Source organism: Prionailurus viverrinus, chromosome C2 (assembly GCF_022837055.1).
Source record: "Prionailurus viverrinus isolate Anna chromosome C2, UM_Priviv_1.0, whole genome shotgun sequence".
Taxonomy (NCBI): Eukaryota; Metazoa; Chordata; class Mammalia; order Carnivora; family Felidae; genus Prionailurus; species Prionailurus viverrinus.
In genome coordinates, this window is record NC_062569.1 from 9,734,580 (window position 1) to 9,760,256 (window position 25,677).

The following is a 25,677-nucleotide window of genomic DNA, read 5'->3' on the forward strand; positions in this document are numbered from 1 at the left end:
AAAGAAAACCAAAGCTGGAGGCATCACAGTTCCAGATTTCAAGCTGTATTACAAAGCTGCAATCATCAAGGCAGTATGGTATTGGCACAAAAACAGGCACACAGATCAATGGAAAAGAATAGAGAACCCAGAAATGGACCCACAAACATATGGCCAACTAATCTTTGACAGAGCAGAAAAGAACATCCAATGGAATAAAGACAGTCTCTTCAGCAAGTGGTGCTGGGAAAACTGGACAGTGACATGTGGAAAAATGAACCTGGAGCACTTTCTTACACCATACACAAAAATAAACTCAAATGGATGAAAGACCTAAACGTAAGACAGGAAGGCATCAAAATCCTAGAAGAGAAAACAGGCAACAACCTCATTGACCTCAGCCACAGCAACCTCTTACTTGACATATCTCTGGAGGCAAAGAAAACAAATGCAAAAATGAACTATTGGGACCTCATCAAGGTAAAAACCTTCTGCACAGCGAAGGAAACAATCAGCAAAACTAAAAGGCAACCAATGGAATGGGAGAAGATATTTGCAAATGACATATAAGATAAAGGGTTAGTATCTAAAATCTATACAGAACTTATCAAACTCAACACCCAAAAAATAATCCAGTAAAGAAATGGGTAGAAGACAGGAATAGACACTTCTCCAAAGAAGACATCCAGATGGCCAAACGACACATGAAAAAATGCTCACCATCACTCATCATCAGAGAAATACAAATCAAAACCACAATGAGATACCACCTCACACCTGTCAGAATGGCTAACATTAACAACTCAGACAACAACAGATGTTGCCGAGGATGTGGAGAAAGGGGCACCCTTTTGCACTGCTGGTGGGAATGCAAGCTGGTGCAGCCAGTCTGGAAAACAGTATGGAGGTTCCTAAAAAAATTTAAAAAAAATAGAACTACCTTACAAGCCAGCAAATGTACTATTTATCCAAAGGATACAGGAGTGCTGATTCGAAGGGACATGTGCACCCCAATGTTTACAGAAGCACTATCAACAATAGTTAAAGTATGGAAAGAGCCCAAATGTCCATTGACTGATGGATGGTTAAAGATGTGGTATATATACACAATGGAGTGTTACTCAGCAATCAAAAAGAATGAAATCTTGCCATTTGCAACAATGTGGATGGAGCTAATGTGTATTAAGCTAAGTGAAATAAGTCAGTCAGAGAAAGACAAATATCATATGACTTCACTCATTTGTGGAATTTAAGATACAAAACAGATGAACATAGGGGAATGGAAGTAAAAATAAGATAAAAACAGAGAGGGAGACAAACCATAATAGACTCTTGAGTACAGAGAACAAACTGAGGGTTACTGCAGGAGGCGGGGGTGGGATAAATGGGTGATGGGCATTAAGGAAGGCACTTTTTGGGATGAGCACTGGGTGTTATATGTAGGTGATGAATCACTAAATTCTATTCCTGAAACTATTATTACACAATATGTTAACTAATTTGGATTAAAAAAATACTAATTATGTTTGAACCACAGAAAATAAATAAATAAATAAATAAATAAATAAATAAATAAAAAAACATGTCAGAAATAAAAAATAATCTGTCATTTAAAAATTTGTTTCTGGGGCGCCTGGGTGGCGCAGTCGGTTAAGCGTCCGACTTCAGCCAGGTCACGATCTCGCGGTCCGTGGGTTCAAGCTCCGCGTCAGGCTCTGGGCTGATGGCTCAGAGCCTGGAGCCTGGTTCCGATTCTGTGTCTCCCTCTCTCTCTGCCCCTCCCCCGTTCATGCTCTGCCTCTCTCTGTCCCAAAAAATAAAATAAACGTTGAAAAAAAATTTTTTTTAAAAATAAAAATTTGTTTCACTTCCTATGAATCTATAATTATTTCAACATAAATAGTAAAAAAAAAATTATAAAGAAAAAATACTTTTTTTAAACTTATTTTGCCCTCCCACAGCACTGTTGGTATTGCTTGTTTATTACATATCATTTTCATCCCTAGAGAGAAATATTCTAGGCCTGGGGCCTAAGCCTGACAGGCCTCCTGCACCCTTGCTCCCACCTCTCCAGGCTCAGCATGACTTTAGTGAGCAACATGATCTAATTCCTGGGCAAGGAAGTCAGAGAGCTGTGTATTAACTTAGAGATTTGAAAATAAAAAAGCCAACAGAAATAAAGATGTGTCCATGATTTTGTTACTTGTTGAATCTTACCGATGCCATCCCCCGGCCACCTCTGCTTCCCCTGGGACTGTGGCCACCAGATATTCTCTCCATATGTGTCTGCCAGCCCTTCCTCTCCTCTGGCTCCTTCTCTGACTGCACACAAATCCAGTCCCTCCCTCCTGAAATGTCCTCCCCAGAGTTTTGCTTCACCCTCCAGCGGATGATGGAGAAGCAAACTCATAGTGGCAGGCAATCCCGAGTGCAGATTCCAGGCTTACCCTTACCAGCCTTGTGACCTTGGACCAGCCACTTCTCTGAGCCTCAGTTTTCCCTCCTCTCATTCAGGATGGCTCCTCCCTCCAGGACTAGGGGGTGCAGTCAGTGAGGACATAATGTGGAAGACCTTGGCCTGGTGCTAATGTTATACTAGTAAATGTTAGTTCCCTTTCCCTCTTCCCCACTTGTGCCCCTTCCCCTTCCTGCCAACATCCTCAGCTTCCTCTAAGAGCATCCCTGGAGGCCCATACTACTTCACCTCCCCCGCTGCAGTCTGGCCTACATGCCCACATTTCTGCTGATGTAGATTCCTCACGGGGCTCACAGATGACTTCCTAATTGCCAGACAGGACAGATTTTTCCTCAGTCTGCATTCTGCTTGACCTCTTCACAGCATTTCACCTACGCTTCCCCTCTATCCATTGGCTTCTATAACAGAACACCCTCCTGGCTCTCCTCCTAACTTGGATTGTCCTCCCTTGGCTTCTCTTCTGCACATCTGCCTGCCTTGGATTCCCAGCTTTGACCCTGACCCTTCTCTGTGCCTTTCAGAGTGGCCTCATCCTCAGGCTTCTAGTCCTCCTGTGTCCTGGCTATTCCCACATCCAGAGCTCCAGCCCTGGCCTCTTTCCTGAGCTGCAGACCTGAGCTTCAAAAGCTTCTGGGTGGATTCTCTGAAGATTCTGTAGATTCTCAAGCTCTGTCAACCTTCAATTCTCTTACATCTCAAATACTGCTTCCTCCCTTGTACAGGACACTAAACTTGTGTAGCTCTTGCATTGCCTTTCCACTCCCTCCTCTCTCTCTGTATCAATCAGCATCCACCCCATGAGGTCACCCTTCCATCCCACACTGTGAAATACAGGATCAGATTTCCTGAATGGTGGGCAAGGAGTTGGATGATACAATGCAGAAGGACTGGGAGTTAACAACTTGTAGACTAACATGAAATCAGTGAACAATGGGAGATAAAAGGAATCCAGACAGATTAATTTTCCCTTCTCTCCTGTGGCTCACATCAGGATGTGATACCTGTTTGTGACCCATCATGCATACTGGGCAAATGTCCTGATGAGTGATTTTGCCTTGTTAATGCCCTCTAAAGCAGACCCACAGGTAATGCAAGCATGCAGATAATTTGCTTTGGAAGTGATCCCAAGGAACAGGAGCAAGAGAAATGGGGAGTGAAACAGAAGGAAGGAAAACTAAAGCAAAGATGATTTAAGTTGGTATCAATATGGCTAGTGACGGATACTCAATGACATGGGATGGTCTAGGGCGCTTTGTGAAGTGCATCTCAGAATGGTGCTTCTGGGGTATGAAAGGGGAGCATTTATCCATTAGCTGCTGCTACCCCCTAGATGCTGACTCCTGGGTCCTCTCAGCTTATGCATGTGTGAGTGCTAAATGAGTCCCCCCTGCACCACCACCCCCTGCCCCCGAGCATTTCCATTCTGGCATCAGAGTAGCCCTGGGGCAGGAGGAGACCCACTCAGGTTGCTCTTGTGTGAGACTGGTTGGGACCCATTACAGAACTTGCTGCAGAAGTGGCTGGAATAGGAAATGAGGTCAAGAAGATTTGAAGTGGTATTAAAAAATTGTCAGATCCTTGAGGTGCCAGGGTGGCTCATTTGGTTAAGCGTCTGACTCTTGGTTTTGGCCAAGGTCATGATCTCATGGTTTGTGGGACTGAGCCCCACATAAGGCTCTGCACTGACAGTGTAGAACCTGCTTGGGATTTTCTCTCTCTCTCTCTCTCTCTCTCTCTCTCTCTCTCTGCTCCTCCCCTGCTCACACACACACAGACCCACACTCCCAAAATAAATAAATAAACTTTTAAAACAATTGATCAGCTCCAGACCTTCCCTGTGTCTCTTTGTGCCTCCTTGTGAAGCACTGGTCACACATTTCCCTTCCTTTGCTTCCCTTGTCTCTTCTCGTTCACTCTCCAGGTCTTGCCCTTCCCAAATAGCATTAGTACTTTCATCCTCACCTTAGACCCTGATTTTGAAAGGACTCATGATGAGGCAGTCCCAGGAGACTGGATAGTAACTTCACTTAATTGCTGTGGAAATGATGTTAATTAAAAACAAATATGAGGGGCGCCTGGGTGGCGCAGTCGGTTAAGCGTCTGACTTCAGTCAGGTCACGATCTCGCGGTCCGTGAGTTCGAGCCCCGCGTCAGGCTCTGGGCTGATGGCTCGGAGCCTGGAGCCTGTTTCGGATTCTGTGTCTCCCTCTCTCTCTGCCCCTCCCCCGTTCATGCTCTGTCTCTCTCTGTCCCCAAAATAAATAAAAAACATTGAAAAAAACTTAAAAAAAAAACAAATATGAAATAGTCTGGCTATTTATGATGGTATAGGGACTTACAGAAAAAGAATGATTGGCTCAGGGCAATCAACTTCCAACTCTGAAAATACTTTCAAAGCCAGAGAGCCTCCATAGCAGCTCTTGTTTTAATACTTTTTAAACTTCTTTAAAGCAAGTTTTTACAAATGAAAAAAATATGGAAGTGTAACCTTCAGAAAAGTGCACATATTATAAACACAGAACTTGAGGAATTTCTGTAGAGCACAACCATTTAGCCAGGCCCCAGGTTAAATAAATATAAAATTGTCAAGGGGCACCTGGGTGGCACAGTCGGTTAAGCATTGGACTCTTGATCTTGGCTCAGGTCATGATCTCACAGTTCCTGAGTTCAAGCCCTGCATTGGGCTCTGTGCTGATGGTACAGAGCCTGCTTGGGATTCTGTCTCTCTGTCTTTCTGACCCTCCTCCACTTTTGCTCTGTCTCAAAATAAATAAAAAAATTTTTTGATAAAAGAATATAGGGGTGCCTAAGTGATTCAGTTGGTTAAGCATCGGACTTTGGCTCAGGTCATGATCTCACAGTTTGTGAGATCAAGCCCTGCGTCTGACTCTGTGCTGACAGCTCAGAGCCTGGAGCCTGCTTCGGACTCTGTGTCTCCCTCTCTCTCTGCCCCTCCCCACTCGCTCTCTCTCTCTCTCTCTCTCTCTCTCTCTCAAAAATAAACATTAGGGGCGCCTGGGTGGCTCAGTCGGTTAAGTGTCTGACTTTGGCTCAGGTCATGATCTCGCGGTCTGTGAGTTCGAGCCCCGTGTCGGGCTCTGTGCTGACCGCTCAGAGCCTGGGCCCGTTTCAGATTCTGTGTCTCCCTCTCTCTCTGCCCCTCCCCCATTCATGCTCTGTCTCTGTCTCAAAAATAAATAAACGTTAAAAAAATTAAAAAATAAATAAATAAACATTAAAAAAGTAAAAAAAATATATAAAACTATCAACACCCAAAAGCTCTCCTTATGTCCTGCTCCAATCACTGCATGCTTCTAGGAAGGGAATTATTATCCTGACTTCTAACACCAGTATGGTAGCTTTTAAGGAGATCCTTATCTACTGCAATCGGATCAGTTTGTGCTGAAAATCATCCCCAGAATTTAAAACAGAGCTGCAGAAAATACCTGGGCTGGAAACATTTTGGTGGCTAAACCCAGCAATCTCAAATCCTCAAATTCCCTTGGCAAAAGCAACCTCTTCCCTCTGCCAGAGGAGAATCGCCTCCCCTTGTTTGGAGACCATGCTGACCTCACTTGAATTAGAGCCTCATAGAGATACTGATTCTCTTCACGACTTGCTCTCACCATGCCTCATTTCCTGGAGTCAGATCCCAGCACAGCCTGGATGGGGAACAAAGCTTACATCTCAAGGACTTTTCTAAAGCATATTGCTATGTGTCAGCAAGAGTAGGGCCATGTGTGGGAGCAGATTGTATTAGCTTTTTTGTGGCTGCTGAAACAAATTACCACAAACCGAGTAGCTTAAAAGAACATAAATTTATTCCTTCACAGTTCTGGAGGCTTGAAGTCCAAAATCAAGATCGATTCCTTCTGGAGGCTCTGAGGGAGAATCTGTTCCATGTCTCTCGGCTAGATTCTGGTGGCTAGCAGCAATTCTTGGCATTGCTTGATTTCTAGGCATGTCTCTCCAATCTCTGCCTCCCCCCTCATGGCACCTTCTCTTCTGTATGTCTCTGTGGCTTCTTTCCTGTCTCTTACAAGGACACCCAGTCACTGGACTTAGGGCAAGTGAGCCCTAAATCCAGGATGATCTCATAGTAAGATCCTTAATTTAATTACGTCTGCAAATGTCATGAGTCTTGGACAAGAAAGAGCTTAGCAAAGGCACTGTGGAGCAGAGTTCTAGCTAACCGAAAGAATTATAATGAGGAGCAGAATCAACTTATCAACCACACAGACCTGCAGTCAGCAGCAGAACCACCATAGCAACCCTGGCCCACAGAGCCTGGAGCAAAAGGCGCTCAGCCAAGTGCTCAATAGGTCCACTGACCCCACTTTGCCACATGCACAGGAATGATAATAAATGATGGCTGTGTTAAGCCCTTGAGTTTTGAGGGCTTTGTTTTGTGGCAACCGCTAGCTGATACAGAGAGTAACACACCTCTCCCAGCAATCAATAAGCAAATAATAAGTAAGGCTTTAAAATATTTGAAGAACATAGTAATGAAACTTGATATAACAGCTATATAAAGAACTCTGTACCCGGCCTCAAAGAAGACACATTCTTTCTAAGCAAATATGGAGCATTCTCTAAAAATTAAGCGTATGTTAGGCCTAAAGGCAAATTGCAACTCATTCCAAAAACAAAATCTTGGGGTGCCTGGGTGGCTCAGTTAGTTAAGCATTCTGCTCTGGATTTTCAGATCATCATCTTGCAGTTTGTGGGTTTGAGGTCCGTGTTGGGCTCTGCACTGAGAACATGAAGCCTGTTTGGGATTCTCTCTCTTGGCTACTCCCCCGCCTCCCCCCAACCGTCTCTCTCTCAAAAATAAACTTAAAATGAAAATGAAAAATAAGGAAAGAAAAAGGAAATCTCTACAGGCAAATTTAGTAATCAACACATGATGGCAAAAAAAGAAGAAAAAACGAATTCAACCCCCAAATCTATTCATTTAATTGGAATAGAAATAACATCCAAAATACTGGTATTATAGAAAAAAATCAAGTGGAACATATAGATAAATTAGAAACAAATGAGAAGAGGCACTACATATAAAAATCTTTAGGGTGCAGCCAAAGTCATACAGAAAAAAAATAGAGCTCTAATACATTTGCTAGAAAATAAGAGATTAAAAAAAAACCTAACATCTCAACTCAAAAAGCTAAGAAAAGAACATCAAAATAATCCCCCAAAGTAAGTAAATAATAAATATAAAAGTAGAAACCAAGAAATCGAACAATAGAACCCTTTCTTTCTTCTGGAGGAGGGAGGAAACAAATAAAATTGACAAATTGTGACAAGTTTAATCTAGACAAATTTAGAAAAAACACCAATAAACAACATTAGGAATGATAAAGGGACTGTAACTGTAAACATAGTAGAGTTTTTAAAAATTGAAGGGAATATTACATAAAACTTTATAATAACAAACTGGAAAGGGAAAACATGCATGATTTTCTAGGAATCAAATGCCCAATATTGGCAAAGAAGTAGGAAATTTAAAGAGAACAACAAACACAAAATAAACTGGAAAGGTGGTCTAATATTTATACTAAAGTGTGCCCAAACACAGCCAAACCTTTGGGGTACCAAAAATCTCTTATTACTTAACCATGTATAAATGTGGAAGTCTTTCCAATATATTTTATAAGGCTAGCATAATAATCCTGATACCAACATAAGAAAAAAGAAGGCAGGCAGGCAGGCAGGCAGGCTATAAGCTTAGCTCACTCTATAAATATGAAAATTCCAGGGAGTGACCAATATGGCAGAACAGCATGGAAGGTTTTTTTTGCATCTCGCACCTATGAAATACAGCCAGACTAACACTAAACCATCCTGCACACCTAGAAAACTGATCTGAGGTATAACACAACAATCTGCACAACCTGAACCACAGAACTCAGCAGGTAACAGTGGTGAACTGGGGGAGAGAAGGCTCAGAGGGCAGGGAGCTGTTTTTGCTTGCGAAGGGAGGATTGAGATGGGGGTGGAGGTGCTGTGGTGGGGGGTAGAATATGGGAAAAGCACCACCCCTCAAAAGCAGCTGGAGAGAAAGTGGAAAAGTGTGAACAGCCACAGGGACTGAATTAAAAAGGGAGAAAGGAGAAAGGAGAGGGTTTAAATTCCATTAAGACTCTATAAACAGGGGAGCACAGTCTGAAACTCCACAGCTAGATACCTGGTAGTGCTCTGATGAGAAGGGTGAGTCCCCAGGAGCAGAGAGTGAGATCAACCACATTCGCTGGTGCCAGAACGAAGTCGTTGGGGATGAAGCCTGGTGCCAGATGTGTGTTGTGATTTGCCATAATCCCTGAAACGCTGCTGCCACACGATCACATGAACTTTTTCTGGGCCGGGCTGGTAACTGGCCGCAGTCTCCAGGCAGCAGCAGCAGCAGCAGCACAGTTTCTGCAAATGTTCCTGGGTGTGGCCAGCACCTGGCCATTGCTCAGTGAGACCCTCCCCCAGAGGATCTGAGTGGGTCAAAGCCACAGTCCCTCAAAAGTAAAGGGTTGGGAAACACAGCTACATCTGAGATAAAACTCAGGAGGGAGGTGCTTCCTGGCAACCTGATGGCTTGGTCACGAACAGTATAAAAGTGGGGAGTGGATGGAAACAGGAGACAGAGGATGGGTGCATGACTACTGATCAGGTAGAACAGAGTTCTGATACTAGAGACTGGGTAGCTGGGTGACGCCATTTTCACCTCTCCCGCATGTGTGCATACACACTTACAAGCACCACAACAATCCACCCCAGTAAGCTAAACAGCACCATTTAGTGGAGAATGGAGCCATTACACTAAGCCCTGCCCAACTGGGCCAACTTCACTCTTCAGAAATATGAGTCTCTCTCCCTGCTTAGTTTATGACTATAAAGTGCTTCATAGTTTGACTTCTAGGGGAAAACGATGTAATTTAAATTGTATTTCAGTCTGTTCCCTGGTCCACCTATTCAATTTTTTTTTCCTTTTTCATTTCTTTTTTTTGAATACAGAAAGAGAGGGGCGCCTGGGTGGCACAGTCGGTTAAGCGTCCGACTTCAGCCAGGTCATGATCTCGCGGTCTGGGAGTTCAAGCCCCGCGTCGGGCTCTGGGCTGATGGCTCAGAGCCTGGAGCCTGTTTCCGATTCTGTGTCTCCCTCTCTCTCTGCCCCTCCCCCGTTCATGCTCTGTCTCTTTCTGTCCCAAAAATAAATAAACGTTGAAAAAAAAATTAAAAAAAAATGAATACAGAAAGAGAAAAAATATATTTTTATTATCAATTTTTATTAAAAATATTTCTTTAATTTTTTCTATATTTTTTTACTTTTTTGTAAAATTTTCAAATTCTATTTTACTTTCATCATTTCATTTTATTCTATTTCAGTGTATTAATTTTTTCAAATTGTCAAACGTTTTCTTTCTTTCTTTCTTTTTCTTTTTTCCCTTTTTTCTCTGATCTATCAAACTCCCTTCAACAACCAGACGAAAACACACCTAGTATCTAACATGATTTATTTGATGTGTGTGTGTTTTTAATTTTTTAATTTAAAAATTTTTTTACATTATTAATTCCTTTTTTTCCTACAAAATGATGAAACAAAGAAATTCAGCCCAAAAGAAAGAGCAGGAAGAAATGACAGTCAGGGACTTAACGCAGACACAAGCAAGACATCTGAACCAGAATTTAAAATCATGATAATAAGAATACTAGCTGGGGTTGAAAATAGATTAGAACCCCTTTCTGTGTAGATGAAAGAAGTAAAAGCTAGTCAGGATAAAATAAAAAATGCTATAACTGAGCTGCAATCTAGAATACTTGCCACTGTGGCAAGGATGGATGAGGCAGGGCAGAGAATCAGTGATATAGAGGACAAATGTATGGATAACAATGAAGCAGAAAAAAGTGCGACACTAAGGCAAAAGAGCATGATTTAAAAATTAGATAAATCAGTGACTCATTAAAAAGGAACAACACCAGAATCATAGGGGTCCCAGAAGATGAAGAGAGAGAAAAAGGGGTGGAAGGGTTATGTGAGCAAATCATAGCAGAAAACTTTCCTAACCTGGGGAAAGACACAGACATCAAAATCTAGGAAGCACAGAAGACTCCCATTAGATTCAACAAAAACCGACCATCAACAAGGCATATCATAGTCAAATTCACAAAATACACAGGCAAGGAAAGAATCAGGAAAGCAGCATGGGAAAAATGTCCTTAACCTACAAGAGAAGACAGATCAGGTTTGCAGCAGACCTATCCACAGAAACTTGGCAGGCCAGAAAGGAGTGGCAGGATATATTCAATGTGCTGAATCAGAAAAATTTGCAGCCAACAATTCTTGATCCAGCAAGGCTGTCATTCAAAACAGAAGAGAGATAAAAAGTTACCCAAACAAAAATAAAAGGAGTTCGTGAGCACTAAACCAACCCTGCAAGAAACTTAAGGGGGATTCTCTGAGGGGAGAAAAGATGAGGAAAAAAAAAAGAACCAAAAGCAACAAAGACTAGAAAGAACCAGAGAACATCACCAGAAACTCCAACTCTATAAGCAACATAATGGCAATAAATTTATATCTTTCAGTACTCACTCTAAATGTCAATGGACTAAATGCTCTAATCAAAAGATATAGGGTAACAGAATAGATAATAAAGTAAGATCCATCTATGTGTTGTTTACAAGAGACCCACTTTAAACTTTTTTTTTTCAATGTTTATTTATTTTTGGGACAGAGAGAGACAGAGCATGAACGGGGGAGGGGCAGAGAGAGAGGGAGACACAGAATCGGAAACAGGCTCCAGGCTCTGAACCATCAGCCCAGAGCCTGACGTGGGGCTCGAACTCACGAACCGTGAGATGGTGACCTGGCTGAAGTCGGATGCTTAACCGACTGTGCCACCCAGGCGCCCCTACAAGAGACCTACTTTAGACCTAAAGACACCTTCAGATTGAAAATAGGGGGGTGGAGAACCATCTATCATGCTAATGGTCGGCAAAAGAAAGCCAGAGTAGCCATACTTATATCAGACAATCTAGACTTTAAAATAAAGACTGTAACAAGAGATGAAGAAGGGCATTATATCACACTTAAGGGGTCTATAGACCAAGAAGACCTAACAATTGTAAATATTTATCCTCCAAATGTGGGAGTACCCATATATGTGTGTGTGTGTGCGTGTGTGTGTGTGTGTGTGTGTGTGTGTATCAATTAATCACAAACATAAAGAAACTCATTGTTTCTTTATAATATAATACCATAATAGTAAGGGACTTCGATAATTATAATTCTATAATTATAATTCTATAATTCTATAATACCATAATAGTAAGGGACTTCAACACCCCACTTAAAGCAGTGGACAGATCATCTAAACAGAAAATCAATAAGGAAAAATGGCTTTGAATGACACACTGGACCAGATTAACTTAAGAGATATATTCAGAACATTTCATCCTAAAGCAGCAATATATACATTCTTCTCCAGTGCACATAGAATGTTCTCCAGATCACATACTGGGACACAATTCAACCCTCACCAAGTACAAAAAGATCAAGACCATACCGTGCATATTTTCAGACCCAATATTATGAAACTCAAAATCAACCTCAAGAAAAAATGTGGAAAGATAACAAATACGTGGAGACTAAAGAACATCCTATTAAAGAACGAATGGGCTAACCAAGAAGTTAAAGAGGAAATTAAAAAGTACATGGAAGCCAATGAAAATGACAACACCACAACCCAAAACCTCTGGGATACAGCAAAGGCAGTCATAAGATGGAAGTATAAAGCAATCCAGGCCTTGCTAAAGAAGGAGGAAAGGTCTCAGATACACAACATAACCTTACATCTTAAAGAGCTGGAAAAAGAACAGCAAATAAAACCAGCAGAAGACAGGAAATAATAAAGATTAGAGCAGAAATCAATGCTATCAAAACAAAAACAAACAAAACAAAACAAAACCAAAACAAACAAACAAACAAAAACCGGTAGAACAGATCAATGAAATCAGAAGCTGGTTCTTTGAAAGAATTAACAAAATTGATAAACCCCTAGTCAGTTTGATCAAAAAGAAAAAGGAAAGGACCCAAATAAATAAAATCAAGAATGAAACAGGAGAGATCACAACCGACACAGAAGGAATACAAACAATAATAAGAGAATATAATGAGCAACTATATGCAAATAAAATGGGCAATCTGAAAGACAAATTCCTAGAAACATATAAACTACCAAAACTGAAACAGGAAGAAGAAAATGTGAACAGACCCATAACCAGTAAAGAAATTGAACCAGTAATAAAAAATCTCCCCCCAAAACAGGAGTCCAGGGCCAGATGGCTTTCCCAGGGAATTCTACCAAATATTTAAGGAGGAGTTAACACCTATTCTCTTGTAGCTGTTCCAAAAACTAGAAATGGAAGGGAAACTTCCAAACTCTTTCTATGAAGCCAACATTACCTTGATTCCAAAACCAGAAAAATACCCCACTAAAAAGGAGAACTACAGATCAATTTCCCTGATGAACATGGATGCAAAAATCCTCAACAAGATATTAGCCAACCAGATCCAACAATACGTTAAAAAAATTACTCACCACGACCAAGTGGGATTTATACCTGGGATGCAGGGCTGGTTAAATATCCATAAAACAATCAATGTGATACATCACATCAATAAAAGAAAGGACAAGAACCACATGATCCTCTCAATAGATGCAGAGAAAGCATTTGACAAAATACAACATCCTTTTTTGATAAAAACCCTCAAGAAAGTAGGGATAGAAGGATCATACCTCGAGATCAAAAAAGCCATATATGAAAGACCCACCACTAATATCATCCTCAAGGGGGAAAAACTGAGAGCTTTCTCTCTAAGGTCAGGAACAAGACAGGGATGTCCGCTCTCGCCACTGTCATTCAACATAGTATTGGAGGTCTTAGCTTCAGCAATCAGACAACACAAAGAAATAAAAGGCATCCAAATAGGTCAGGAGGAGGTCAAACTTTCACTCTTCGCAGATGACGTGATACTCTATATGGAAAACCCAAAAGATTCCACCAAAACACTGCTAGAACTGATCCATGAATTCATTAAAATCGCAGGATATAAAATCAATGCACAAAAATCTGTTGCATTCCTATACAGCAACAATGAAGTGACAGAAAGAGAAATCAAGGAATCGATCCCATTTACAATTGCACCAAAACCCATAAAATACCTAGGAATAAATTTAACCAGAGGTGAAAAATCTATACACTTAAAACTATAGAAAGCTTACGAAAGAAACTGAAGAAGACACAAAAAAATGGAAAAAGATTCCATGCTCCTGGATAGGAAGAACAAATATTGTTAAAATGTCGATACTACCCAAAGCGATCTACATATTCAATGCAATCCCTATCAAGATAACACCAGCATTCTTCACAGAGCTAGAACAAAGAATCCTACAATTTGTATGGAACCAGGAAAGACCCCAAATAGGCAAAACGATCTTGAAAAAGAGAACCAAAGCAGGAGGCATCACAATCCCCGACTTCAAGCTATACTACAAAGTTGTAATCATCAAAACAGTATGGTACTGGCACAAAAACAGACACTCAGATCAATGGAACAGAATAGAGAACCCAGAAATGGACCCACAAACGTGTGGCCAATTAATCTTTGACAAAGCAGGAAAGAATAGCCAATGGAATAGAGATAGTCTGTTCAGCAAGTGGTGCTGGGAAAACTGGACAGTGACATGCAGAAGTATGAACCTGGACCACTTTCTTACACCATACACAAAAATAAACTCAGAATGGATGAAAGACCTAAATGTAAGACAGGAAGCCAGCAAAATCCTCAAGGAGAAAGCAGGCAAAACCTCTTTGACCTTGGCCACAGCAACTTCTTACTCAACATGTCTCCAGAGGCAAGGGAAACAAAAGCAAAAATGAACTATTGGGACCTCATCAAAATAAAAAGCTTCTGCACAGCTAAGGAAACAATCAGCAAAAGTAAAAGTCAACCAATGGAATGAGACAAGATATTTGCAAATGACATATCAGATAAAGGGTTAGTATCCAAAATCTATAAAGAACTTATCAAACTCAACACCCAAAAAATAAATAATCCAGTGAAGAAATGGGCAGAAGACAGGAATAGACACTTCTCCAAAGAAGACATCCAAATGGTCAACCAACACATAAAAAATGCTCAACATCACTCATCATCAGGGAAATACAAATCAAAACCACCATGAGATACCACTTCACACCTGTCAGAATGGCTCAAAAGAACAGCTCAGGCAACAACAGATGTTGGCGAGGATGCAGAGAAAGAGGATCTTTTTTGCATTGCTGGTGGGAATGCAAGCTGGTGCAGCCAGTCTGGAAAACAGTATGGAGGTTCCTCAAAAAATTGAAAATAGAGCTACCCTCTGACCCAGCAATTGCACTACTAGGTATTTATCCAAGGGACACAAGTATGCTGTTTCGAAGGAACACATGCAATGCACCCCCACGTTTATAGCGGCACTATCAACAATAGCCAAAGTATGGAAAGAGCCCAAATGTACATCAACGGATGAATGGATAAAGAAGATGTGGTATATATATACAATGGAGTATTACTCAGCAACCAGAAAGACTGAAATCTTGCCATTTGCAACTACATGGATGGAACTAGAGGGTTTTATGTTAAGCGAAATTAGTCAGAGAAAGACAAAAATCACATGACTTCACTCATATGAGGACTTCAAGATACAAAACAGACAAACATAAGGGAAGGGAAGCAAAAATAATATAGAAACAGGGAGGGGGACAAAACATAAGAGACTCTTAAATATGGAGAACAAACAGAGGGTTAATGGAGGGGTTGTGGGAGGGGGACGGGCTAAATGGGTAAGGGGAATTAAGGAATGTACTCCTGAAATCATTGTTGCACCATATGCTAACTAACTTGGATGTAAATTTAAAAAATAAGTTAAAAAAATAAAGATGAAAACTACCCCCAAAAAAGTCAAATTAAATCCAGCAGCATATTAAAAATAAGATTTATACTAGCTATGCAAACATGATTCAACTTTAGGAAAATTTTAATGTCAGTCACTTGATTGGCACATTAAGGAAGAAAAACATATGCGCATTTCACTAGATTACAAATTTTTTTTTTTATAAAAAATCAACTCATTCCTGAAAGGAAAACTAAAAAGACTCTAACTAGGAATAGAAGGGAATTTCTTAAAATGATGAGGACATGGCCCAAAATATCCTGCATCTGAAGCACCCTGCAGCTGGCAGGCAGTCCTCTCCCGCTCCCAACCACAGCCCAGGGACATCACCAGGGTTCCGTCTAGCAGCAGACAAGTTTTCTCCCCAGACGCGCTCTTCCTCATTTGTGATGGATTGTGCCTCAGCCCCCCTTGTATTTTGGTCTACTTTCACTACATCTCAGAGATATTCCTGAATATTTCTCGCATGGGGCAGTATCCTTTCTTAGCCTTCAAGTGTTGCTATGTTTTCTTGTATTGTATTGTATTGTATTGTATTGTATTGTATTGTATTATATTATTATATAATATTATATTATATTATATTTATTATATTCTTTGAGGAGCTTTAAAGAACAGGTTTAGAGGAGCAGTTCTCAAAATCTAGTATAAATTAGAATCACCTAGGAGTTTTAAAAATGAAGTGTTCTGGGCCCATCCCAAGTTATTTTGTATGTAACTTCCCCCTGATTATATTAATAATCTATATTCATTGTAGATTTTTTAAAAATAATGAGAGAGGCACCTGGGCAACTCAGTCAGTTGAGCATCTTACTTGGGCTCAGGTCATGATCTTGCAGTTCATGAGTTCGAGCCCCACATCAGGTTTGGTGCCTTCAGCACAGAGCCTGCTTCAGATCTTCTGTCCCCCCACCCCCCCCAACCCTTCTGTCCCACTCCAGCTGTGCGCTCTCTCTCAAAAATAAATAAAACAAAAAATAAATAAATAAAACATTTAAAAAAATGTAAATAATAAGAAAATAAGGTCACATACTTGATATATTTTGAAACATGACTTTTGGGGAGTTTCCACCAGCCACAAGGGGATGAGTATTTTACCTCATTTATTTTTGTACACGTGGGTATAATACAAGATTCCCTCCCCCTTTCATAAATTGTTCTGGGTCAATAGGAGAAGGAGGTCCCAGCACTGGTATCAATACTTAAACTGGAATAGACACATGTTACCCCAAGATTTCTAGATGAGCTGTGTGGAAGTGATTCCTTGACCTCAGTGCAATGAGGGATGACCCCATCTACCCAAATTAGGGTGCTCCGGGTCTACACCCTGTTGATTTTCGTTCCAAGCTTTTATGACAATATCTCTGTTTTCCTCACTTGTGAAGGACAAAATTGGTAAGTACAGCTCTCTTAGCTTACTGTCTGGAGAGGCTCCCTGGCTGTCAGGAGACATCAGTCATGATGCTTGAACTTGCTTTCTAGCCTATACACCGTCTTCTGGGATATGCACCATGCCTTCGGAAACACATACACAGAGAACTCAATTTCGGTGATGTTTGCCTATTTATCTCAAACTTGCCTGATTTCGTTTCAAAGGTGATTAATTCCTAAACCTATTGGGAGCAGTGTGATGAGCCAGAAGTCACTGTGCCTGGGGATAGGTGATGACATTCACAGTGAATGAACAAGAACTGCCAGCCTGTGCACCCAGTGGATGGATGACTTGGTGTGGAGTGAGCACGTCCGGGAAGCGCGATTATACAGGTTTGTCCCATTTCAATCCGGGCACCTGTGAGCCTCAGTCACAGTCTGTGAGTGGCTGGGTAAGACCTCCCTCACCTGCCATGGGGAGAAATTTCCTTGCTCTGTGGTCAGGGAACCCAGTAAATTTCCCCTGGGTTACAGGGCTAAGGAGCATGCATGCCTTCACACTAACAAAACTCAGTGTGGGTATGCTTCTTTACTTTTCTTTTCTTTTTAAAGTAATCTATCTCTACACCCATCATGGGGCTTGAACTCACAACCCCAAGATCAAGAGTCACATGCTCTACCATCTGAGCCAGTCAGGTGCCCCACTTTCTTTTCCTTTAAAAAGCGTACATGTTTATTGGTGAAAATAATAAACCTTTCTTGTAGGCATTTTGGAAAATACAGAAAAAGCATCAAAGAAAACAACAGTCAGTCGTGACCCACCATCTAAAGATGACTGCTTTTAATTTTTTGTATATTTTTATTTTTTCGAAGTGAACATACATGGTAGGTGTCTTAGGAAACTGTGTTTGTATGTGATGTGAAGTTTTCTATCTCACTTTTGTCATTTCACATACATTCTAGAGCCCTTACCTTCCAGCACCTGATTTCACTTTTCTGAACTGGAAAATCCCCTCTCTGTCTTTCCAATCTCTTTTCAGAAGTAGCCACTGTAGCAGTTGGGTACCATATTCTTCCAGATATTTTCTGTGTTTATGCAGATAGGAAAAAAATAAATATCGTTGAACACATGTAGCCCCTTTTGAAACAATAAATGGAATTCTGTTGTATGTACTGTTTACTTTTGTTCACTTAACAATGTACCCACTTACTCATTTAATAATTATTTTCTGGGGCGCCTGGGTGGCTCAGTCGGTTACGCGTCCGACTTCGACTCAGGTCACGATCTTGCGGTCCGTAAGTTCGAGCCCCGCGTCCGGCTCTGGGCTGATGGCTTGGAGCCTGGAGCCTGCTTCCGATTCTGTGTCTCCCTCTCTCTCTGCCCCTCCCCCGTTCATGCTCTGTCTCTCTCTGTCTCAAAAATAAATAAACGTTAAAAAATTTTTTTTAAAAATAATTATTTTCTTAGGGCTGCTGCTGTGTGGGCACGAGAACCATGGACACCTTCCCAGAGCATGGCAAGGAACCCCTCATTTTGAAAACTGGGTACAGAGAATTCCACAAATGATTTATTTAACTTCACCTACACTTTAGGTTGGTTCTGATATTTTTGCTTTCACCAATGATGTTTCCCCATTGGCCTAACACTGTGCTAGCATCCCAGATGACGAGGAAAGTGGCACTTACTTCAGCAGATGGGTCAACAACCCACTTATATCCGCAGCACCTGTCTTCTGGATACACCATTTTAAAAATACTAATTGCCATTGCATCTAATTGGGGTCTGGCACTGTTATCATTTTGCAAGGTCAAGTACTTTCATGTTAGTGATGAATATTTTAATGAGTTAGTTGGAATGGGGACTTGATTCACAAGTTACTGGGACCCATCCCTGGCCCTTTCTCTCACTGCTGGAAAACCCGTGGCTGTTGTCCTCACCTCATCTCTTCTACTTTTTAGTGTGGGAGCTGACATATTGATTCCATTTACAACTTCAAAGGGATTTTTTTTGAGGTTTATTTATTTTTGAGAGAGAGGGAGAGAGACAGAGAATCCGAAGTGGGTTCTGCGCTGACAGCAGTAAGCCCGATGCGGGGCTTGAACCCACAAACCTCAAGATCATCACCTGAGCCGAAGTCAGATGTTCAACTGACTGAGCCACCTTGGTGCCCTCCCTACATCGCCATTTAGGTAACACAGTAAATACTACATAGTAGGTCAAATAAAATTACACTCCACCTCACCCACAGATAATTATATGGCCATTAGGAGGCTTGTCACTAAAAGCTCTTTGTATGATGTTGATAGATGAAGTCATCATTTTTTTTTTGTCTTATTCCCTGAGTTTGGGTAATTATTCTTCTATCTCTCAGTGTCTCAGTTTCCTTCTGTGTAGAATGAGAGTAATACTACTTCCTATCCCAGAGGTTGTTTTGAAGATAGAATGAATACATGTAAAGTGCATCGTCAGTAATGTCTCTACTAATTCACCAACGAGGAATACTTTTTAAATTAGCTGATACCTCATTACCCAGTAGAAGATCGATGTTGCACGTGATTTCTGTCCAAAAGAAAGAATCACCCCAAAAGGTATGATTTTAATGCCTATAGGACATTGGATAGTTTGGAGTCTAATTTTGCAATCGTATCCACGGTCAGGTATTAAACAAATGCCGGCCCATGTTATTAATCAGCAGTGGTAACAACGATCACATTACAGTTCTAAGTCTTGAAACCACTCCTCAGATACAGAGGAGCAGGAGGCAGTGACGTGGTGCTCAGAACCGGGCAACCGCCAGTGCAAATGCTCAGCTGAAGGGTCACAGGGAAGCCACACTGGCTGTGTCATGTGGGGAAGGTCAAGTGGCTCTGCCACAGCGTGTGTCAGACTCTAACATTTGGTTTGGCCAACTCCTGTCCACTTATAACCCACCCCAATCACAAACTTGGCAGGGAAAACTCTTGTCTGGTGGCTACTAATGTGAAACTTTCAGACGAAGTCCAGAAAGCAAATTCCAGTTGGTTCCTTCTGGAACAGGATCCCCATGGGCATTGACACTTGACTTTCTCTGCCTGCATTTGGCGACCATACAGCAGATCGTGCCGCAAGATCTTCCACGCAAGAAGTGACCCCTTCTCCAGAACCCTCGCCTTTTCTCCCCGGGCACTTCAACAACGGGGGCAGCCCTCAGGCCTTCCAGGCATCGCTTTACTAGTCTCTTGTCTCAGCAATCCTAGAATTTTCAATGCTAGTGCCAGCCACGTCTGATGTGACTTTACGTTCTTCCAAGAGAAGATCCCTCCCCCAATTTCACAGACACAATTGAAATACACAAAATTGCATATATTTAAAGTGTGCTATTTGTTCAGTTTGACATATGTACACATCACTGCAATCAGGATGACAATTTGCATCAGCACCAACTACACTGACACTTCAGACAGGTTTGCGTTTTCTGGAATGTATATAAATATAAATATATATGCATGTATCTATAATTATATATAAATGGGATCAGAGAGCATGTACTTTATTTGTCTAGCTTCTTTCATTTAGCATAACTATTTTGAGATTTATCCAGGTTGTTGCACACATGCACAGTCTGTTCCTTTTTCTTGCTGAGTAATATTCCACAGTATGGATATACCATAATTAAAAAAAAATTTTTTTAACGTTTATTTATTTTTGAGACAGAGAGAGACAGAGCATGGAAAGGGGAGGGGCAGAGAGAGAGAGGAGGGAGACACAGAATCCGAAACAGGCTCCAGGCTCTGAGTTGTCAGCACAGAGCCCGATGCAGGGCTCGAACTCACGGACCGCGAGATCACGACCTGAGCTGAAGTCGGACGCTTAACTGACTGAGCCACCCAGGTGCCCCGTATAATTTTTTTATATATTCACCTGGTGATGTACATTTGTGTTGCTTCCAGGTTTTTTTTTTTGATATTACAAATAAAGATTTGTTATCATGTGTATAATTCTTTGTGTGGGCATGTATTTTCATTTTTCTTGGGTAAATACATAGTTGTAGAATGGCTAGTTCGTAGGGCAAGTGTATGTTTGACATTTTAGGAAACTGTCATGCTGTTTTCCAAGCGGTTACATCACTTCACATCCCCACCAGCCGTGTGTGAGAGTTCCTGTTGCTCCACGGCCTTGCCAACACTCAGTAGGGTCAGACTCATTACTTTTAGCCATTCTGTTAAGTATATGGTATTTTGATTTTTATTTTCTTAATGAATCATGATGTTGAACATCTTTGCATGGCTTATTGGCCATTTGTATATCTTTTTTGTGAAGTGTCTATTTGAATCTTTTGCATGTTTTCTTACTGTATTGTTTTGTCTTCTTCTTATTGAGTTAAAGAGTTCTTTATGTTTGGCTGCAAGTTCTTTGTCTTATACATGTACTGCACATATTTTCTCCCAGTCTGTGGCTTGCATTTTTGTTTTCTTCTGGGTGAATTTCAAAGAATTCTGGGTGAATTTTGATGAGGTCCATGTGTCATTATTTTTCTTTTATAGTTTATGTTTTAAGAAATCTTTACCAACCCCAGCATTGCAAAGAATCTTCTCTTAATGTTTTCTTCTTGACGTTTATAGTTTTCAGTTCTGTGTTGAGTTAAATTTTGTGTATTTGTGTGTTAGTTTTCAGTACGTTCCTTTTTTTCCACAGGGATATCGAGTACATACAGTACCATTTAAAGACAAGACAAGATCAGGTTTTGAGATGAAAGCACCCTCCTGATTACTTTTATTTGAAGGTATTCTGTTCAGTCATGTGTCCCAGGAGACATAGTGCACAGGGCTGGACATTATATCCCAGGAAAGATTTGACTTGGATGCAGTGAGGGAAATAAGAGGGCTATCACCTCCTTTGTTTTAGATGGCATACTTCTCCTAATGTAGCCTTATATCAAACTACCTGTTTTTACTCTGATTTTTGTTCTTTGCCAGTCATGTAACATTATTGACTCATACTGAGTTGAAGGTAATTAGAACCTCTACATCTTGCTTATAGGCTCTACTCTTTCATCAAATCACTTTCATCCCAGCTGAATTTTGCAATTCAAGTCCACGGTTTTATGTTTTGAAGCATTACATTTTATCTGGCTTGCTTTGGCCCATGCTTTGAATCCACTGATCCTAATTTTGTTGAGTGGCACAGTTTAGTGTCAGCCACAATTTCCACACCCAGGCCTCAGTCACCCATTGCAGGCCAGTCACCTGCAGCAGGGACAGGGATTCCATAACATTCCAATGGGTTACTTACTCAGTCTTTACCTTTCAGGGGCTTAGGGTCCCCAGACGAACAAATACAGGTCCTCAGTTTGGGAGCTCTCTGTCTGAAGAGGGAGGCAGGAATGAAGCCAGACTGCGGTCTGTGCCAGTGGAGGAAGGTGTTCTAGGGACACAGAGGAGAAACATCTAGTCATTATGGAATAGGGAAAGGTCACAGAAGACTGCCGAGTATTTCCTGCTGCTCTAATTCCCTCCTTTATGGTAATACTCCGTTTGGAGAACCTCCTTCTCCTATCCCTAGCCAAGCTGCCCTGGTAGGGATTGGCCCCACCCTCAGCTCCAGGGAGCATTCCCGAACCCACAAATTCCAAACCCCAGGCTCCCAGCCTCAGCTTAGAGCAGATGACATGGGAGGCGGGGAGAAACCAGAAGATTTCTAACTGATACATAAATGTATGTACTCTTTCCCCATCTGTTTCCCTTTTCCCTTCTCATTTAAGTCAGCTTGGTGCACACTGCTTCAGCCGAGGCATGTGGCAAGTCAGAAAATAGACGTACTCTGAAAGTCCTGCTGGTGTTGCCTTTACACTTACAAGTGAATTCCTGAGAATAACCATAGTCAAAGAAACATAAAAGGAGACGGATTCTCCCCAGACTGAAAATAGATTGCTCTCCACTGGGCATAAGAGAAGGAAGAGCGAGGCCATGGTCCCGGGGGAGGATGGGGCACTGCCCTATTTCCTGGCAGCCCCACCAGGGAGGTGGCCAGACTCCAGAGAGAGATACATTCAAGATAGGCTTCCGGCATGGGTGTCACCAAGAGTTGCCTGTCCAGAAGCAATCAGAATGACAACCGCAGGCCTGATGACTAAGGACCACAGAGCTTTCCCTACCCCAGGGCCTTGGCACTGTGCAAGACCCAGGAAAGCAGGACCACCTAGAAGGTGAGGTGTCCCAGAAAGGACGAACGTCGTTTTTCCTACAGCCCGGCAGAATGGGACTTGAGTGAGAAGTTAAGTAGAATCATGGAATATAAAGCAAGTTCTAATTCTTCATTCCTCAGTTCAGGAGATGAAATTCACGATCTGCACACACCGAAGGAGACTCAACTTCTCTTCCCCTGCCCCTCCCCCACACCACCTCCCTTCCTTGCAGGGTGTCATCTTCCCGGCGCTCATCTGGTTTGCTCTCAGTCACCCACACACACGCTCACACTCCGCCTGTGCCCCATGGCCCTGTGCTCAGTAGAGTGGTGCCAGACAAAGCCCAGTGACGCGGGGGAGAGAGGCTGATCCCGCCCCGTCTGAACACCACTGGACACCTGCCAGAAGACGGCCTTGGAACGGATGACCCAAATAATGTTCTAGGACCATTTGTCTGAGTACCAGCTGTCAAAAGAAAGTTATTTAGGTGACTTGAATAAAGATTAAAGAGTTATTCAACTGATGCACATCAGAGAACACCTGAGGGACAGGTGGCCCCAGATTAAAGCGGGGCCAGGGTGTTTATAGGAGAGGGGAAGCTGACTTTGCGGACGTGCAGTGTGGGTTTAGGAAGCAGTGTTGGACTTCAGTGGAAACTCACGGTTTGGAGGTTGTTTCTGTTTTTGTGCCCCTTGCCCAGGTGCAATCCTAACACCATCAGAATAGTATATTCCAAGAAGTTTCTTTGCAAGCCTTGTGGCTTATGGTCTAGTCATAGTTTGCAAGGTGAAAGGTCTTGCAAACAAGAAAGGAAAAGGAGCAAGGTTAGAAGGCAAGGAGGAAATTGGGGGCCCCCTATCATGAAGGTTTTGTTCTTTTTAAAAAATTTTTTATTTATTTTTGAGAGAGAGAGAGAATGAGAGGGGGAGGGTCAGAGAGGGGGGGAAGACAGAGGATCTGAAGCAGGCTCCAGGCTCTACACTGATAGCAGCAAGCCCAATGCGAGGCTCAAACTCATGGACTGTGAGATCATGACCTGAGCCAAAGTCGGACACTCAACCAACTGAACCACCCAAGGGCCCCAGTTTTTGTTTTTATACTCAAGAATCACAGATTGCATCACAAATCGGAGCATGTAGGCATGAACGCTGTGGAAGGTGGCAGGTACCCCCACCCACAGAGTTCTCCAGCCCCCCATTCTTTTTTTTTTAATGTTTAAGTTTATTTATTTATTTTGAGAGAGACAGAAATAGCCTGACAGGGGGAGGGACAGAGACAGAGAGGGAGAGAGAAAATCCCAAGCAGGCTCCACGCTGCCAGCGCAGAGCCCAATGCAGGGCTCAAACTCATGAAGCTATGAGATCATGACCTGAGCCAAAACCAAGAGTTAGATCCTTAACTGAGACACCTAGCCTCCCCTCCAGCCCCCCATTCTTGAAGGCCATCCCTGAAGACCCTCCATAGGCTCTAACTTCTCACTCTGCTCAGGAAACATCCCTGTCCCTCTGCTCAGACATAGGGGCATCCTTTGTGGTCATGTTTATTGGACTCAACTGACAATGCTCACCCCCTTAAGGCCAGCAACAGGTATAAAGATCGGAGACTTTGCAGCCCTGTGTAGCCCAACCCTTCCCTACCAGACTCTCTTTACCTTCCTGGTCTCTCTTCCTGACATGTTAGGCCATGTCTTACCCTGTCTCATCCCTCTGGGGTGACTTTGTAGCCTCTCCATTATCCAAGCCAGCTCCTCATTTCTCCATTGTGCTCTCCAAGGCTGGAGTCCTGGGCTGTTCACTCAAGCTAATTGGTGGTTCTCTCTGCTGACGCTTTGACTCTTCATCTCCCCTCTTCTATTAGCCTTTCTCCCACTCCTCCCTTCCTGGCATTCTCCATCAAGGGTGTGGTGGTTCCATGTGGAAAATTCCAGTTGCCCTCTGGCAGATGTCTACATTAGTCTGGTCCTTGTTTCTAGGGATGTTAGAAAAGTAGCCATGGAGATGCCCTCATAGGAAGCCCAGGCACAGAACTTGGTAATGCTCCTGCCCCTGAGGCCATGGAGGCCTCCCATCTGCTGCAGGAGGAGATACCTCCTCCTTTTCCAAAATAGATCTGACAATACTCTCCCAGTCTCCACTTTAATTTGAGTAGCATGTCTTCTGGGAGTAGAGGACAGTTTTTGGACTTCCTCAAGCTCAATATGTTTACCATTGACTATTTATGGATAAGGAAGCTTAACCCCAACCTTCCTAAATGAGAGACATAGAGGTAGTGATGACTGTGGCATTCCAAGCCACCTTGTCCCTTTCCTCCCTGGACAGGGGTGTGAGCAGGATCCCATTAGCACACGAGGCAAAATTTTAAAAGGCACCCCTGCTGGGCAGACATATTTGCTAAAATATCCACCTTTGAATAGCTGAGTTACAAGAAGGAGTCCCTCAGATGACCAACTTAGAGCACAGACAAGATTTCTGTCCCATCACGCTCTCCAAGGCCCCTTTGTGTTCAGCACTATCTGCAGAATCCTACTGTCAACCCTTGTGGGAGACAGTGGCTGATGTTCAGTGTTGTCTTCTTTCCATGCTCCAGAAGTCTGCTGTCCACCCAACCATGGCAAAGCTTTGACTGGACATCAGTGCTGGTTGATCCAAATAATAGGCCATAGAGAGTACTACAGTACTGGAAATTTACTTGCCATCTCATCAGG

At 42.3% G+C, this 25,677-nt stretch overlaps 1 protein-coding gene across 1 annotated transcript in view; it reads right to left on the reverse strand.

Annotated features, from left to right (window-relative positions):
• CCK (cholecystokinin) overlaps positions 1-25,677 on the reverse strand; it is a 125,095-nt gene that overhangs the window by 40,996 nt on the left and 58,422 nt on the right. The window contains exons 5-6 of the mRNA XM_047874118.1: positions 22,082-22,213; positions 17,782-17,895 (exon numbers count right to left, since the gene is read on the reverse strand). The gene's annotated coding sequence lies outside the window, so the exon portion shown is untranslated. The remainder of the gene's footprint in view (positions 1-17,781; positions 17,896-22,081; positions 22,214-25,677) is intronic.